The sequence below is a fragment of the Pan troglodytes genome, chromosome 7 (genome assembly GCF_028858775.2).
Source record: "Pan troglodytes isolate AG18354 chromosome 7, NHGRI_mPanTro3-v2.0_pri, whole genome shotgun sequence".
Lineage (NCBI taxonomy): Eukaryota > Metazoa > Chordata > Mammalia > Primates > Hominidae > Pan > Pan troglodytes.
In genome coordinates, this window is record NC_072405.2 from 76,227,654 (window position 1) to 76,243,598 (window position 15,945).

At 38.2% G+C, this 15,945-nt stretch overlaps 1 protein-coding gene, 1 long non-coding RNA gene and 1 pseudogene across 2 annotated transcripts in view; 2 read left to right on the forward strand and 1 right to left on the reverse strand.

Annotated features, from left to right (window-relative positions):
* Positions 1–15,945, reverse strand: part of CPA6 (carboxypeptidase A6) — a 329,468-nt gene that overhangs the window by 149,555 nt on the left and 163,968 nt on the right. The window lies entirely within an intron of this gene.
* The window catches only part of LOC134810677 (uncharacterized), a 58,637-nt gene that overhangs the window by 10,171 nt on the left and 32,521 nt on the right, over positions 1–15,945 (forward strand). The window lies entirely within an intron of this gene.
* On the forward strand, positions 3,403–4,068 carry LOC107976193 (nascent polypeptide-associated complex subunit alpha-like; annotated as a pseudogene).

The following is a 15,945-nucleotide window of genomic DNA, read 5'->3' on the forward strand; positions in this document are numbered from 1 at the left end:
TCATTTCTTTGCCAGACACTCAAATGGTTTCTGAAGGGGCTTCCAAGGCAAAAGCAAATCCTCACCTCTGGATAAATAGCTCAAATCTCAGAGGAGATAATAGCCAATTCTCCAGTGTTCTCTTGTTTGGCATTCTCCTCTCTTCCCATTGTCATTTCAATAGTATTAGTCATTAGTTTTCCTGCAGAAGAACATCTTCCTCCAAAGATAATGCTGTTTGGATATAACACTATTGGTCCTGACTCATTGCTGCCCTGTTCTGACCTTGCACTCACCTTCCCTCTTGCACTGGGATGGGCATCTCCTCATAGTGTACAGTGTCCCACCAGCAGGTAATGTCCAGGAAGCTGTCAATGTCCATATCTGACAGCTGAGCCTCCACCTTCTCAATGCCAATGGAGTGAATCTCCAGTCTACTTTGTCAATCCACTTTAAGGACAATATCTTGTGTCACCTCTAAAACATTAAATTTGAATTTCTCACTCTTGGACCACAAGTTCCTGGCTATGTTTTCACCTTTTGGATTTTTAATATCATTTAGATATCTAGTCCCAAGATACTTCTGCTGTCTCCTGACTTCCATTCCCTGTTAGTCTTCATTCTTTCTCTACCCAAAGTGGACATTTTGGTTGATAACATGTACAACTATCTCATGGTCTAGCTGCATGCTGCACCCTCACCACCAAACCCTAACCCTAGATCAGTATGCCAATTCACCCTCTCCATCCCTATGCCCAGAGAGCAGGAGCTGCTGGAGAAGCACAGGGAATGTGTAGATTGGTTCCAGTGCATGAACTCTAACCTCTTCAGGATGCTTAATATTCATGTACTGCAGATAATCAAATGATATGCCCAGGAATGGTGGGAAAGTAGAAGGCTGTTCTTTATATAAGAATAGCCATTGTTTGGAGTGAAAGGTGGCCACTCTTTAGGCCACAGTATGTAACATAAACTGTGACCTGGCATGAAAAGGCAAGTTGAACACCCTGCACTAGCAATCTGGACTATAAGAATGGAAAAAATTTATCAGTTGGCACTTGGACAGACTGAAAGAGGAGCAGGCATGTAGAGAGTAGTAGACTTACAGTAATGGTAGAGGAGAGCCTCTACCTTACTCACCTCTTTCTTCTTAAATGTGTATGATTATTCAGACAATAGGGTCAAGAGAATAGACAAACCTGTGCAACTCCTCTCTCTTATGGGATATCAGATACATGGGCCTGGCCAGGGCAGATTTAGGTCTTGTGAGACCTGAAGTTCATGCAGTTTTGAGATGTCCTCTTAAAAAAGAATAGAAATTTAACACAGGCACAAAAGCAATCAAATGCATTTAAAAATTGCTGCTTTGTATTGAGCTACATAATGGTGTAATCAAACTACTCTTATATGGCAATCATTGACTTACCAATGAATAAACATAGGAGTTTTGCCACCAAAACATTGCTTTCTTCAGGACATTTAACTGGGTCAGTGGCAGTTTTGTAATGCTTTTTGTCTGGAGGTCAGCAAGATGGTGGAAAAGGAAGTCTTGGGTTTCATTCCCCTCCACAGGAAAATCAACTAGAACTATTCATAGACAAAAACAAACACCTTGGTGAAAACCCCAAAACATGGGAATAAACCTGAACCACTTGTGTGTTCCATGGAATTGAATAAAAATCTACATTGAAAGGGCAGGATAATCAGTCTCACTTTGACTATGTCACCCCTCTGCCTTCCATAAGTTGGCACAGTGCCACACAGGGTACTCCCCAGGGCTCATAGTTTCTACAGTGAGAAAAGAGAACCAGGGAAGTGGACAGCCAGCTTCCCTAGCATTCTGAGATGCTTCTCAGGAAGCCCACTCTGTCCTCACCTCACGGGGACTGAGGAACATAGGGGAAACAGTGCAGTTAGAACACCTGGGGTCAGGCAGAAACAAAGCAAGGAGGTGAGGCCCACAGAGATCTGCACACAGATTTTTGTGAATGTACCTATCCTGCTGGATAGAAGAGCCTAGCCAGCTGCCTCACCTGAATTCAGGGCAAAGGGAGCAGCTCAGGCTTCTAGATAACCTGAAAGCAAACTCTGTCTGCCCGGGGTCAGTACGAGCTGGCCCATCCACAATCATAGGCTAGACTAACTAGTGAAGGTCTATCCCTGCCAAAGAACTCCTGTAAAAGCCAGGAAAGTTGGCTTTCTCTACAAAGCCATAAACACCAATGCAAAGACATAAGGATTACAAAGATTTAGGAAATCATGATACCTCCAAAACAAACAAACAAAGAAAAAAACAATGAGAAAGCTCCAGCAATGGACCCTAGAGAAAGGTAGATCTATGAAATGACAGAAAAAATGGAGAATAATCTACTTTTAAAAGTTCAGTAAACTTCAAGAATATATAGATAAAAAATTAAATGAAATTCAGAAAATACACAAACAACACCAGAAATTTGACAAATAAATAGAGACAATACACAAAGAAACAAATAGAAATTCTAGAGATGAAGATTACAATGACTGAACTGAAAAATGTAATAGGAAGCTTCAACAGCTGGCTCAATCAAGCTGAAGAATCAGTGAACTCAGAGGCAGAACATTTTAAACTACTTAATCAGGGAAGCAAAAAGAAACAAGAATGAAAAAGATGAAGAAAGCCCATGGGAATTACGTGACACCATCAAGAGACCTAACCTATGCATAATAGGCATTCAAGAAACAGAAGAAAGAGAAAAAGGGCCAGGAAGAGTTTTTTTTATTATTTATTTATTTAGAGGCAGAGTTTTGCTCTTGTTGCCCAGGTTGGTGTGCAGTGGCACGATCTCGGCTCACTGCAACCTCCGCCTCCCGGGTTCAGGTGATTCTACTGCCTCGGCCTCCCTAGTGGCTGGGATTACAGGCACCCACCACCATGCCCAGCTAATTTTTGTATTTTTAGTAGAGAAGGGGTTTCACCATGTTGGCCAGGCTGGTCTCAAGCTCCTGACCTCAGGTGATCCACCCGCCTTGGCCTCCCAAAGTGCTGGGATTACAGGTGTGAGCCACTGTGCCTGGCAGGAAGAGTGTTTTTTTAAAAATAATGAATGAAAACTTTCCTAATCTGAGGAAAGAAGGTAACATCCAGGTACAGGAAGCACAGAAGTCCCAATTAAATTCAACTCAAAGAGGAGTTCACCGAGATATACAATAATCAAACTGTCAAAAATTAAAGACAGAGTTCTGAGAGCAGAAAGAGATAAGAAATATATCATATACAATGAAGTCTTAATATGACTGTAGATGGAATTCTCAGCAGAAGTCTTGCAGGCCAGGAGACAGTAGGATAACATATTCAAAGTGTTGAAGAAAAAGAAGACTGCCAATGAGGAATACTTTATTCATTACTTTCTGCCACCATCTTGGTTCCATGTTCCCCCCCACAAAATGCCCAGTAAAGACACAGAAACTGTCTCTGCTATGGAGCATAAGTAGCCAGAGCCACAGGCTAAGACAGGGTCTGTAACAGAATCTAACAGTGATGAATCAGTACCAGAGCTTGAGGAACAAAATTCCACACAGGCAACGACCACATAACAAGCCCAGTTGTCAGCAGCAGCTGAAATTGATGAAGAACCAGTCAATAATGCAAAACAGAATTGGAGTGAAAAGAAGGCACAGAAGGTTATATCCAAACTGGGTTTTAAGCAGGTTACAGGGGTTACTAGAGACACTATTTGGAAATCTAAGAATACTCTGTCATCACAAAACCAGATGTCTGTAAGATCCCAGCTTCAAATACCGACATGGTTTTTAAGGGAAGCTGCGATTGAGGTTTATCTCAGCAAGCACAGCTAGCGGCTACTGAGAAATTCAAATTTCAAGGTGAAGCTCTCTCAAACATTCAAGGAAACATGTAGCCTCTTCCAACTGTACAAGAGGAGAGTAAAGAGGAAGTTGATGAAACACGTGAGGAACTTGATGAAACGTGTGAAAATTAAGGACACAGAATTGGTCATGTTGCAAGCAAATGTATCAAGAACAAAGGCAGTTCAAGCCCTGAAGAACAACAGTAATGATATTGTTAACGTGAGTACGGAATTAGCAATTTAACCATCTGAAAACAAGAACTTTTTTTTTCGGTGTTTCAAAAGAGTAACTGCAGCTTGAGTTGAAATTTGTACTCTTTTCTATCATTAATAAAGTTATGGTTTCTTGTTAGATAAAAAGGAATATTTTATCCAGAAAAGCTGTCTTTCAGAAGTGAGGAAGAAATAAAACTTCCCCAGACAAATAAAAGCTAAGGAAGTTTATCACCACTAGACTTATCTTTACAGGAATTGCTAAAGGGAGTTCTTTAAACTGAAACAAAAGATTGCTAAATAATAACGCTGAACATATGAAAGCACAAAACCTAATGGTGTAGGTAATACAGAGCAATAATCAGAATACTCTAGTACGGTAATAGTGATATATAATTATATTCCGACTATGAGGGTTAAAGGGCAAAATTGTTAATAACAACTAGAGCTAAAATAAATTATCAAGGGATACATATCACAAAATGATGTAAATTCAGACATCAAAAACATAAAATATGGGAGGGGAGTAAAAGTTTAGAGTTGTACGCAATAAAAGTTAAGCTGTTATCAGCTTGAAATAGACTGTTATAAGATATTCTGTGTAAACTTCATGATAACCAAAAAGCAAAAGTAAATAAGAGATGGAGAAAACAAAATTTAAAAAGATTCAGAACATACCACTACAGAAAACCATCAAATCACAAAGGAAGACATCAAGAGAGGAAGAAAGAAACAAAATATCTATAAAACAACCAGAAAACAATGAACAAAATGGTATTTGTAGGTTCTTACCTAGCATTAATTACCTTGAATGTACATGTATTAAATTCCCCAATTCAAAGACATAGAGTGAATGAATGGATAAAGAAACAAGAGACAACTATATGCTATCTACAAGAGATTCACTTCATTTTTAAGGACACAGATAGACTGAAAGAGAAGGGATGAAAAAAGATATTTCACAAAAAAGGAAACCAAAAGAGAGCAGAGGTAGCGATACTTGCTTGTATCAGACAAAATAGATTTTAAGCAGAAAATTATACAAAGAGAGAAAGAATGACATTCTATAATGAAAAAGAGGTCACTTCATCAAGAGGACATAAAAATTATAAACACATGTGCACTCCACAGTGGAGCACCTAAATATATAAAGCAAATATTAACGGATCTGAAGGGAGAGAGAGATTGCCATTCAATAGCAGCAGGGGACTTCAATACAGTGCTTTCAATATAGAACAGATCATGTAGACAGAAAGTTATTGAGGAACCATTGGACTTGAAGAACTCTTTAGATCATATGGAACTAACAGACATATGCAGAACATTCCAGCCAACAGCAACAGAATACACATTCATTTTAAGAACACAGAGTACATTCTCTAGGGTAGATCATTTGTTAGGCCACAGGACAAATCTTGGCAAATTTAAGAAGATTGAAATCATATCAAATATTTTTTCAACCATAATGGTATGAAACTAAAAACTAACAACAGGAGAAATTTCAGAAAATTCACAAATAAATGTCAAAAAACATACTACTTAGCAATGAAGGTCAATATAGAAATTAGGAAATTAAAAAATATCTTGAGACCAATGAAAATGGAAACATAGCATACCAAAACTTGTGTAATGCAGCAAAAGCAGTTGTAAGAGGAAAGTTTGTAGCAATAATGCCTACATCAAAAGAGAAGAATGTTTGCAAATAAACAATCTAATATCACATCTAAAGGAAATACAAAAAAGAAGAACAAACTAAGCCCAATGCTAGCAGAAGTAAAGAGTAAAGACCAGGACAAATAAATAGAGACTAGAAAAACAATATGGAAGATTGATTAAACTAAGAGTTGGGTTTTTAAAAAGATAAACAAAATTGACAAACCTTTAGCTAAACTAACCAAGAAAAAAGAAAAAAGACTAAGATAAAATCAGAAACGAAAGTGGAAACATTACAACTGACACCGCAGAAATACAAAGAAAAATAAGAGTCTATCATGAAAAATTATAGGACAAGCAATGGAGAAACTTAGAGGAAATAGATAAATTCCTAAACATATACAACCTGCTAAGACTGAATCACAAGAAATAGAAAATCTGAACAGACTGATAATGGAGTGAGGAGACTGAATCAGCAATAAAAAGTCTCCCATTGTTATAGTTGGAATATGGTTTGTTTATTCTCACCAAAACTCATGCTGCAATTTGATCCCTAATGTGGTGGTGTTGGGAGGTGGGCTCAATGGCAGGTGCTGGGGTTATGGAGGCAGATTCCTCATGAATGGCTTGGTGCCGTTCTCCTAGTAGTAAGTTCTTGCTTTTGAAAGACTGGGCTAATTCCCACAAGAATGGATTAGTTCCTATGAGAGGAGGCTATTATAAAGCCAGAATGCCCCTCAAGTTCCTGGCTCTGTGCCCATGTCTGCTTTTCCTTTGATCTTCTCTGCCATGTTGTGATGCAGCATGAAAGCCCTCTCTAGAGGTCAGGGCCATGCATGACCTTAAACTTCTCAGCCTGCAGAACTGTGAGCTAAATAACCTCTTTTGTATATAAATTACCCAGTCTCAGGTATTCTTTTATAGCGACACAAAATGGACTAAGACACCCATTAAAGAAAAATCAAGAACCTGAAGTCTTCATGACTGAATTCTACCAAACGTTTAAATAAAAACTAATACTAATTCTCTACAGACTTCCAAAAAAACTGAAGAGAAGAGAATACTTCCAAATTCTTTTTGCAAGGGCAGCAATAACCTGACACCAAGGCCGGACAAAATAAGAAAACTACAGACCAATATCTTTGACGAATATAGACGCAGAAATCCTCAACAAAATGCTAGCAAACTCAACAGTGCATTAGAAGGATCAATCACCATCAAGTGGGATTTATTCCTGGGATGCAAGGATGGTTCAACATTCACAGATCAATAAATGAGAGACACCATATTAACATAATCAAGGAAAAAGCATGATTATTTCATTAAATGCAAAAAATGCATTTGACAAAATTCAACATCTTTTCATGATAAAACCACTCAACAAATTAGGTATAGATAAAATGTATATCAACACAATAAAAGCCATATATAACAAGCCCACAGCTAACATTATACACAATGGTGAAAAATTAGAAACCTTTCCTCTAAGATCCTGAACAAGGCAAGGATGTTCATTCATGCCACCTCTATTTAATTTAGTATTGAAAGTCCTTGCCAGAGCAGTTGGTCAAGAGAAAGAAATAAAAAGCATCCAAACAGGAAAGAAGAAGTTAAATTGTCACTGTTGGCTGACAACATGATCTTATACATAGAAAATCCTATAGATTCCACCAAAAATCTGTTAGAACTGATATACAAATTCAGTAAAGTTGCAGAATATAAAATTAACACACAAAGATCAGTGGCATTTCTCTACATTCACAACAAACTTTCTGAAAAAGAAATCAAAAGAACAATCCCATTTACAATAGTTACAAAAAATGAAACACTTAGAAATAAATTTAACAAAGAAAGTGAAAGAACTGTACACAAAAAACTATAAAATATCAAGGAAAGAGGCCGGGCACGGTGGTTCACCCCTGTAATCCCAGCACTTTGGGAGGCCGAGGAGGGTGGATCACGAGGTCAGGAGATTGAGACCATCCTGGCTAACACGGTGAAACCCTGTCTCTACTAAAAATACAAAAAATTAGCCAGGCATGGTGGTGGGCACCTGTAGTCCCAGCTACTCGGGAGGCTGAGGCAGGAGAATGGCATGAACCCAGGAGGCAGAGCTTGCAGTGAGCCGAGATCACGCCACTGCACTCCAGCCTGGGTGACAGAGCAAGACTCCGTCTCAAAAAAAAAAAAAAAAAAAAAAAAAAAAAAAAAAAAAAAAAAAATCAAGGAAAGAAACTGAAGAAGACACAAATAAATTAAAACATATTCTGTGTGTTCATGTTCTGGAAGAATTAATACTGTTAAAAGATCTATACTACCCAAAGTGATCTACAGATTTAATGCAATTCATGTGAAAATCTCAATGTCACTTTTCGTAGCTGTAGAAAAAGCAAATTTGGCAGGGTGTGGTGGTTCATGACTGTGATCTCAGCATTTTGGGAGGCCAAGGCAGGCAGATCACTTGATGTCAGGAGTTCAAAATCAGCCTGGGCAATATGGTAAAACCCCATCTCCACTAAAAATACAAAAATTAGCTGGGCATGGTGGCACATGAGAGTAATCCCAGCTACTCTAGAGGCTGAGGCAGGAGAATTGCTTGAACCCAGGAGGTGGAGGTTGCAGTGAGCTGAGATCATGCCACTGCACTCCAGCCTGGGCAACAGAGTGGAGACTCTGTCTCAAAAAAAAAAAAAGCAAATTGAACCACAAAAAACCAAATAACCAAGGCAATGATGAACAAAAAGAACAAAGCTAGAGGTATCACACCAACTGTAGTTGATTTCAAACTATACTACAAAGTGATAGTAATTAAAAGAGCATGGTACTAGCATAAAATAGACACATTGACCAATGGAACAGAACAGAAATCATAGAAATGAATCTGTTCATCTATGGTCAATTAACTTGACAAAGGTGCCAAGAATATACAATGGGAAAAGGACAGTCTGTTCAATAAGTGGTGATAGGAAAACTGGATATCCATATGCAAAAGAATAAATTTGGACCCTTATCTCACCCCATATACAAAAATTTAACTAAAAATGGATTATAGATTTAAACATAAAACCTGAAAACCACTGGAAAAAAACATAGGGGAAAAAACTACATGACATTTCTCCAGGCTACGATTTTTTTTTTTTTGGGTTTGGTTCCAAAGGCATGGGCAATGAAAGCAAAAATAGACAACTGGAATTACATAAAAATAAAAACTTCTGTACAACAAAGAAAACAATTAAGAGAGGGAGGACACAGACTACAGATTGGGAGAAAATATTTGCAAGCCATACATCTAATAAGGGATTAATATTTAAAATATGTAAGGACCTCAACTATATAGAAAGAAAACAAATAATCCAATTTAAAAATGGGCAAAGAATCTGAATAGACACTTCTGAAAAGAAGACATATGAATGGCTAACAAATACATGAAAAAAATGTTTGACATTATTAATCATTAGGGAAATGCAAATTAAATCCACAATGAGATATCACCTCATACCTGATAGGATGGCTATTACCAAAAAGAGGAAAGATAACAAGTGTTGGCTAGGGTGTGGAGAAAAGGGAATTCTTGTACACCGTTGGTGGGAATGTAAATTAGTACAGCCATTATGGAAAACTGTATGGTGCTTCCTTTAAAATCTGAAAACAGATTTACCATATGATCCAGCGATGCCACATATGGGTGTTTCTCTGAAATATTTAAAGTCAGTATGTCAAAGACATGTCTACACTCCTATGTTCATTGCAGCCCTATTCACAATAGTCAAGATACAGAATCAACCTAAGTGTCCATCACTGATGAATGTATAAAGAAAATGTATATATACACAATGGAATACTAACCTACTCAGCTTTAAAAAAGGAAGAAATTCTGGGCTGGGTGCAGTGGCTCATGCCTGTAATCCCAGCAGTTTGGGAGGCCAAGGCGAGAGGATCACCTGAGGCCAGGAGTTCGAGACCAGCCTGGCCAACATGGTGAAACCCTGTCACTACTAAAAATACAAAAAATTAGCCAGGCATGCTGGCAGGTGCCTGTAATCCCAGCTACCTGGGAGGCTGAGGCAGGAGAATTGCTTGAATCCCAGAGGTGGAGGTTGCAGTGAGCTACTCCAGCCTGGGCAACAGAGTGAGACTCTGTCTCCAAAAAAAAAAAAAAAAAAAAAGGAAGAAATTTTGTCAACATGGATGGAATTGGAAAAAATCATGTGAAGTGAAATAAACCAAACACAGAAAAACAAATAACACAAGACAAATAATACATGTTCTCACTTGATTTTGGTATTGAAAACAATTGAATTCATGGGAACTGAGAGTAGAATGGTGGTTACCAGAGGCTGAAGTTTGGGGGAATGGGGAGATGATAATCAAAGCCTCAGTTGCATAGTAGGAATAAGTTGGATTTTTTTGAGATCTACTGCACAGCATGGTAAATACAGCTAGTAATTGAGTACTGTACATTTTAACATTACTTAAGACAATAAATGTCAAATGTTCTCATCACAAACATTTCAAATATTTGAGGTGATGGATAAGTTTATTAGCTTCACTTAACCATTCCATTGTATTAAAAAAATCCTAGCATAACTTTATACTGCATAAATATATACAACTATAATTCGTCTATATGTATATAATTAAAAAAACATTTTATCTGGAACCACCAGACTTAATCAGGTCAAGATGTGCTAGCTGCACACTAAGATTTGATTTGATACATTGGGATGTGTAAAACATATGACCACTCACATAGACATAAATCCCACTGCTTGTAGAAGTGCTATAGGTGTATGCTCTAAAAATGTAGAAATCTAATTTGACATAATTTCTATAAAATATATGGTGCATTTGGAATCATATGTGCTCCACTATCAAGCATATTTCTGACAGCAGGGAATGTTCATTTTGACAAGATGGTGATGAGAAACAAATCTTTTTCTTACAATTATACATATCTGATGATATGAAGAACATTCTACAGAGTGGCTTCTGACTTCATAAATTTCAAACCTTGCTTCTTTAACTCTGCTTATGGTACTGAGTGCTATAGGATGCATTCTTATCCCTTTACAATGTTTCCCCCAACATAAAGCTGCTGTGTTGTGTGTTGGCACGGTGGGTGGAAGGAACAGGTAGTATAACTATAGACCAAGGGACTTCAAGTCTTAGAAACTTTTTTTTTTTTTTTTGAGACAGTCTTGCTCTGTTACCCAGGCTGGAATGCGGTGGCACGATCTCAGCTCACTGCAACCTTCCGCCTCTGGGGTTCAAGCGATTCTCCTATCTTAGCCTCCCCAGTAGCTGGAATTACAGGCGCCTGCTACCACACCTGGCTAATTTTAGTAGAGACTGGGTTTCACCATGTTGGCCAGGCTGACCTCGAACTCCTGGCCTCAAGTGATCCTCCTGCCTCGGCCTCCCAAAGTGCTAGGATTATAGGCGTGAGTCACCCAGCCCAGCCTGAGTCATTTAAACGGAATCCCATTTAACCCAAACTAATTATATCCCAAATTCCACTTTAGCTGAATCCCCTCAGTACCATGACCATTTCAAAGACATGAGGGTATGAGTGACAGATGGTAACTCTAAGTGGAATGAGACATCAGTCTAAACAGATAAAACATTTTACTTTTATATGTGAGCATGTGAACACATGGGAAGGGCCTGTCCAGGGAGGGGTCCTAAAGCTTAAGCTTCATTAGCTTTGTAGTAAATTCATCTCCCCATCTGGGCTTGAAAAGCTTGCCTAGCATGTAATCTGGAGGTTCCTAATAGGGAAGATTCACTACTCCCATATACTGATTGAAGAATAGGCATCTTTCTTACGCTCTTCGAAGCGTAAGAAAGATGGCTAATTTTTTGTATTTTTAGTAGTGACAGGTGTAAGAAATATTCAGGATCCAAAAAGGTAATAATTGTCTTTTGTATCACATGTGATATTAACATTTCTTGAAAGCAAAAGGAAAGCACGAGTTAACTGTAAACTGCTGCCTAAATTAAGCAGTAAAAATAATTCCATAAGAGAGTAACTCACTCCCAGGAGAAATAAATGTCATTTAAATAATATGAATGAAGAGTACCTGTGTGTCAGGCAGAACCACCCTGAATGTTTGCAGCCCAGGGGCTGTATCCTGACCTCAGGCCTCTTGCTGATAAGTAATTTCGAGTCATGTGGGATAAGAAATATGTTGCAGTCTACGAATCGTCTACCCAGTACATCAACTCACCTGAGATGATAAAATTGTTCCCTTAGAGCAGGATTTAGCAAACATTGTCTATAAAGAACCAAACATAGTAAATATTTCAAATATTTATGGAGGCTAAAATTTGAATTGCATAACATTTTCATGTGTCACAAAATATTTTTATTTTGATGTTTTTAATTATTAAAAAATATAAAAATTTTTTTAGTTTGAAGGCTGTACAAAAACAGGTGGCATGTCAGATTTTGCCCTGGACTGTTGTTTACTGACCTTTGTTCTAAAATATGCAGAGAAAAGATTTGGGATTAAGCTGATGGCGGGTTTAGAAGGACACCACTTTTCTGTTCTGCATTTCTATGCAGAAGATATTTCTCAAATTACAAATAATGCAGTATATCAGCTGTATATCAGCTGTTTGGTAGGCACCATGCTGAAGATCTAAAATGAATGATGCGGATCTCCTCCCTCAAAGTGCTCAAATGTAACACAATCACCTTCCCAACCCATGACTTTTGATTGGCTGTTGGTGATTTGGCTTGTCTTGGCTATTGGTTTGAATTAATAGTGTATCTTATAGGGACACGGTACCAGTGCAGCACCATGGGCACAACCCAATTTGGCACGAGATCCCTGGCAGCCAAGTGGGCAGCACCTTGATTACCAAGATGGACTGGCCACCCTGTCTGCATCTGCTGTCCTCTTCCTGCCACTGTGCTCCTTATGGGTCCCTGTTACTATAATGAGTTTTGAAGTTCAAGAAGCTTTTGCACAGAAAGGATTGGTTCCAGTTACTTGCATTTTCAAGAAACATCAATTTAGGAATAAGTAAAAACATCATTTACATAATGAAAAAAACATGTTACATAATTAAAAACATCATTTTCATTAACTTAAGTTCAGCATATAAATCTTATTAATTCCATTTATAAATCTATATCTAAAATAAGAATTTTACCTTTCCTTGCTCTTTGATTACTGTTTGATTAATTTAAGTAACACAGGATAAACATCCTTAAATAATCAGCCTGTAGTTTATCAAATTCCCTTAAGCATTTTATACTACATTTGTAAATTTATTCAACGAATTTTACTTCAAATGCCTGACCAGACAAGCCTACCACCCAAACAATAAAACCTTTAATATATTTAAACAATGTAAATTAAATGTATAAATATAGAAACCCAATAGTTCTTTTAAGCATTCCAACTTTCAACTTAAAAATCATATGTTTAGGCTGGGCATGGTGGCTCACGCCTGTAATCCCAGCAGTTTAGGAGGTCGAAGTAGGCGGATCACCTGAGGTCAGGAGTTCAACACCAGCCTGGCCAACATGGCCAAACCCCATCTCTACTAAAAATACAAAAAAATTAGCCAGGTTTGGTGGTGGGTGCCTGTAATCCCAGCTGCTCGGGAGGCTGAGGCAAGAGAATCACTTGAACCCAGGAGTTGGAGGTTGCAGTGAGCCGAGATTGTGCCACTGCACTCCAGCCTGGGTGACAGAGTGGGACTCTGTCCCCACCAAAAAAAAGAAAAAAACCTAAGTTTATAATCACATATTTTAAAGTGAAATCCCCCAACTAATCCATCAGATTATCATGTCAAATTCTCTTAAACATTATAAGCATAATAAATACCAAACACATAGATTGTTCCAGTGATTATAAAACCTACACTTAAACTTAATCCCCCAAATACAAATAATATGGGTCAAACTACCTTCACCAAGTTTTAAACATTCTAGGGTAGAAAGACTTTTAAGTTGGGGTCAGCAAACTGACCTGCCATATCTGGCCTGCTGCCTGTTTTTCTACGGCCTCAAGCTAAGAATGGTTTCTGCAGTTTTAAATAGTTAAGAAAGAAAAGTAAAAGAAGATGATTTCAACACCCATAAAGGTTTATATGAACATAGTTATGCTCATTCGTTTCCACATTGGCTATGGCTGCTTTGGGGCTACAACATCAGAGTTGAGTGGTTAACACAGAGACCATATGGTTTATTTCATATGGTAAATATTTCAAACCGAAAATATTTACTCTCTGTATCTTTACAGAAAGTTTGTTAACCCTCTTTTTTTTTATTTAGAAGAAACCTAAATAAACGATCATTGCAACAGAAACTTTTGCCTGAAAGGAATTTGGGACCAAAGGCAGAGAGTGTCTTTCAGAAGGTTGTTTATTGTCCACCTTCCTCCACTTACCCAGAGCACTAACAACAGAGGTTGAGGACAGGAAAGAAGGGAATACAAAGGGGAGAAAAACTCTCTTTTGGTGTAAAAACAGAGATCCCCTCCCACCATATGGCCACCTACCCTCCCCCTTCTCCAATGCAAGTGATACTGATTCTGAGCAGTTTAGAGCCTACTGGCAGCTGTTAAGCTGTGGGGGTGCTTCTCATAGCATGCTTAGGAGGAAGTGGTACGAGAGGGTGGTTTCCCTAATCCTTCTACCAACACAAGTTGAGATAGCATCATTTAGGTGAGAAGAAAGTTCTGACCCTTTGATTGCCATTAGCTTTGCCTTTCAGTAACCTCATGAAAAGAATTGTTGAGATGCTTCCAGACTATTATTCAGGGTCCAGTTTTCCTAGTTTAGAAGCCTCAATGTCTTTAAAGTAAGAAAAAAATAATCAAAACTGGGTTGCATTTTAGTCTCTTGTTTTTGGGGTTTGGCAAGAGTATGTTTACCTAAGTTGATAATAAAGTCAGAGATGGGGGCTTGCAGATTTAATTGGAAATAGTTCTTGAAATTGAGTGAGTGTACGTACATGCATGTGTGAGCATCTATTGACTGTTATGTCCTTCAAGCATGAATTAATTAGCACCTTGTGGTTACCATGCCAGCCTGGAATATTCAAGGTAAGTTCAGCTGCAATGGATTTAGCAGGAATCAGGCTCTGACCATGCTGAGTCACAGCACCCCCAAAGTTAAAAAATACCAAATGCATGACAGTGCTCCCATGATTGGTTAATAGGGTGGTAGTCATTAGTTCATCAAGATGTCTTATTTAAGGGGAATGTGTTGGTGGTCTTAGTTTTATGGCCCTGAAGTAAGAACCAGATGCCAGGTATAGTTTCAGTATAGTCACCCCCAAGTGTTATGGGCCCAGAGCGAGGGGAGTAGCACTCCCGAGTGGGATGATGATTTCTTGGAGGTTGGTAGATTAAGAGACCAAAAATTGGTAGAGGATATCCATGTTGACGAGCGATGTCTTGACTGAAATGTGCTGTGTCCAATGAATGAGTATATGTACTATGTAATATTAAGTAATATTAAGTAATGTAAGATTTACAGTACTGATCAATATCCATGTGAGGTAATGTACGGTTAATGACAGTGGATGTGTGACAGTTGATTAAGGGATTATTAGTACATGCTTATATGCATGTGGACTGGATTTTGAATGTATTGTTAAACATGAATGTACTATGTACTGTTAAGCATTTATATACTATATATTACTCATTCATGGGGACTAGCCGTAATGTACAAAGTACATAAAGGCACTATTACAATAGTGCTAGTTGATTAATACTGACATGGTAGTCAAAGTATATGCTGAGAAAGAATTCAGGGAATCGTTTAATTAGAATTTCAGCTTTGGGTGTTAACGGTGAAGCAGGATATTTTTTCCCTGAGTTGTCCTGGGGAAGGATCCTCCATTTCTGGTTTACAAGACCAGAGTATTGAATTATACTACAAGAGCATCTTCATTTAAGCAGTTTATTTTCAATTAGGCCAGAGAGTGGCATAAGGGTAAGGATGATAGAGAAGTACACAATAGATGCTGTCTGCTCGGTGGTGATAAAAGGGTATTGGACTGGCTGTCCCCCAACTCATGTGAGTGTAAATAGGTCAGCCACTAAGATTCAGAATAGGCCTTTACTCAATGGTCAAAATATTATGCTTTGTTGTTTGGACATGTGAAGTACAGGAATAACTGCCAGAATGAGAATGGAGAACATAAGGGCCAGTATGTCTCCTAGTTTATTAGGGAAGGATCGTAAGATTGCATAAGCAAACAAAAAGTACCAGTCTGGTTTAATGTGGGGTG